Source organism: Rhinopithecus bieti, unplaced genomic scaffold (assembly GCF_001698545.2).
Source record: "Rhinopithecus bieti isolate Rb0 unplaced genomic scaffold, ASM169854v2 scaffold_65209, whole genome shotgun sequence".
NCBI lineage: Eukaryota > Metazoa > Chordata > Mammalia > Primates > Cercopithecidae > Rhinopithecus > Rhinopithecus bieti.
In genome coordinates this window covers 1032085-1035393 of record NW_016826229.1, presented here as the reverse complement: position 1 = coordinate 1035393, position 3309 = coordinate 1032085, and the positions used below count along the sequence as shown (strand labels likewise).

The 3309-nt window shown below is 40.6% G+C and overlaps 1 pseudogene; it reads right to left on the bottom strand.

The window, feature by feature from the left end:
• Positions 1-2309: 2309 nt before the first annotated feature.
• Positions 2310-3024, bottom strand: LOC108522900 (60S ribosomal protein L13a pseudogene; annotated as a pseudogene).
• Positions 3025-3309: the final 285 nt, after the last annotated feature.

Below are 3309 nucleotides of genomic sequence, written 5' to 3'. Positions count from 1 at the left end.
AAACACAAGCCAGGGCATCAAAAGTTAACTCTGAGCTCTGTTGTTACCAAGAAAATAGTTGATATGGGAGAACAGTAAAACCAAGTAACCATTAAAAACCAAAGGGTGTAATGCAAGGAATTGTTCCATTTTGTAGATTGGTATCATTCAGTTTCTTTAAAAGTGGTGGATTGTAAAAATAACCACTTTAAGGACCAAATTCTTAATTTGAAATGCCAGAGAACTTAGGAGCTTACCTGGATTACTGCAGGACCCACAGTTCATTACTGAATGATTACTGAGTATATGTGATCCAAATGCACAGGGGGTTATTCCTGAGAAAGCTATCAGCCTAGTGGACCAGATAATGCCATTGCAAGGTCCACTTGCCTTGAGAAGGGGACTGCCCAACTCTTCCTATAAAATACCAAGTGAAATACCCCAGATGAAGCAGTTAATAAGTTTCATATGCAAGCTATGTTGGACTAGCTTTATAACTGGACTATCCTCCCACCAAATAGGTCTATTACCTGGGTCATGGTAAATTTGGGGATTAAGAGGGCCCCTTTTGCATGGGTGCCCCTCCCATAGAATCATAGATCTGTTTAAGAAGACTTATCAAGTCTGCTGCCCCTCATAAGTCTTACAGATGCAACTCCCTGATGGGAACACAAACCCTTTTCACAAGAAAAGGTAAAATGGTCTAGGGCAAAATAAAGGCTTCCTGGGACCAGAACATAAAAACATACAGGTTAATAGAATTATAAAATGTTTAAACATGCTTTATGTAAGGTAGTTGTAACCCCCTTTACCTAAATGTCTTATGAAAATGAGTACTATATCAAACTGGAGGATGTTTTCCCCTTTCTAGTACTATAAAACTGAAGACCTGTCAGTCTGCTCATGTAAATCCTCCACTGCATAGCCTTTTGTGTAACACATTTATCGGGGCTGATGGCAAAAACTATGAGTACTTTTCAATAACACCAACTGAGCTAGATAAGTTCTACTTGATGAGGCATTTACTACCTTGCTATGAAATGTTAACTGAAGCTACCCCTATACTAATGGAAAAAATGTTTCCCAAAGAGTTCCATGATCAAATAAAAAATGGTTTACATAAATCTTTCTACCTAATAAGTAGAGAGCCTTTTTCCTAGGACTAATTCTGAAAAGCTGCTAAATTCTATTTGTCTATCTGTTTGGTTTGTAAACAACATTTTCAAGGTAAACAATCATCTTGTCTTAAAAGCTGCTGCCCTGGTTAAAGGAGGGTCAGGGAAAATCTTTTTTTTTTTTTTTTTTTTTTTTTTGTTTCAAGGTTATTTGGGTAAGTAATGTTTTTGTAGAGTGAATTTACACTTCTGAATTCTCCAAAATTTAGATTAGTAATTTTATAAACAGTCATAGTTTTCTTGCATGAGTTCGTAATGTTAAAAAAAAAGAATTGTTTTAAGGGAAAAGCATGACACTCAATACTAGATTTCAGCCTTAACTTTTTAGGTGCAGATTAATTCATTCTTTCTTGGCTACAATAATCCTCTAGAAGGTACCAGATTATAATTTTTCTTTATATTTGTCATTGGTGCTCTAATGAAATGAGTTTCTTTTTCTGTTCTAACATACGAATTACTCTTATAACTGTCAAACTATAAATGTTATTTCTCTCTCCTTGTTTTACTTCCAAGGAAACCAAAATCATGGTATTCTGAAAACCAGAGATATGAATCTCCCTCATTTGGCATCCCGCTGACCCCAGATCTGTTTCACTGCTAATGCTCTGCAGCCAAAACTATACAAGTTGCCTCCCTCTAAGCCCAGGTACTATCGTGGAAGAGGTGGGTACATAAGATTGTAAGAGCCCGTTTTGAGGGATAAAATTGGGTCAAGATCAAACAAACCCTCCAAATCAAAAGGTGGTAAAAAAAAAAATGCCTAAACAGCTGGTAAAACAATTTTAGTTGCCTTCTAAACTATTATGCGTCACTTTTGCATCCACGCCAACCATAAAGATTTTCTGCTTACTATAAAATTAAAGGGAAATATTTCCTAACAGGATAAAATACCTTGTAACAAAGCCTCCTGGGTACAATACTCCCAATTATGAGTTGTGGAGATAAATATATCTATCTATATTTTTTATTTTTCAGAACAATGTTTATGTTGTGTATAGCTAATTGCTATAAGTCTGTAACACAAATGAAGCTTACAGTAGCTCAACACATAAACGTTAAAAATAAGTCGGTCTTGCAACTTTGCCTTTTGGTTTAATTGTCTGCTTTATTGATTGAGTTATTTATTTTTGGAGGAATAAATAGTCTTTATTGGACTCAGAGCAGGAGTCTGTGGGTCTTGAGAACCTCTGTATATTTGCCAATTTTCTTCTCCACGTTCTTTTCGGCTGTTTCCGTAGCCTCATGAGCTGTTTCTTTTTCCGGTAGTGGATCTTGGCCTTCTCCTTCCTCTTCTCCTTCAGGGTGGCTATGACTGTCTGGCACTTCCAGCCAACCTCTTGAGCTAGGTGCCCCAGGTAGGCAAACTTTCTTGTAGTCTTCAGATGCAAGACCTTGAGGGCAGCAGGAATCACTACCTGTTTTTTCTTGTCATCGGGTGTTGGGATGCTGTCAAACACCTTGAAGCGGTCCAGGGAGGCCTGGCCTCCTTGGTCTTGTGAGGCAGCATGCCTCGTAGTCTGCCGGAAGATGCAGCTGGGGGCCAGGAAGTGGTGGGGGCCAGGAAGTGGTGGGGCCAGGAAGTGGTAGATGCCTCGGGAAGGGTTGCTGTTCATCCCCTTGCAGAGGAAGGCCAGGTACTTCAACTTGTTTCTGTAGACATTGCCAGAAATGCTAATGCCCCTGCAGCATATGACCACCACCTTCCAGCCAGCTTAGCCACCATGGCAGTCAGGAACCCCAGGAGATGGCTTTGACCACCGAGCTCCAGGCCTTGCCCCTCCACCGTCTTCAGCAACCACCTGGGAAAGGAGTTCTCTGTTTTTAGATGAAACAGGGAAGGGTATGGGGCCCCCTCACCCCTGAGGTCCATCTGCCAGATTTCCCTGGAACCCTGTTTGAAAACCACAGATCAATTTCAATCCTCATTGTCCATATGAGGAAACAGAAGCCAAAAGAATAGAAAGAACCAAGATGACCTTGTGCAGAGGGAACAGCAGGATTAGTACTTCACCCTCCTAATTCTTGGGGTTCTGCTATTTCCTGCTCCCTACTCTGCTATGAAGAACAAAGTCAGGGTGTGAAGTTACGGGGGCTGTGCAGAGTCTGACCTGCAGGGCTGTAGGGTACCGTTTGCCACAAGAAGCCAGTAACCAGG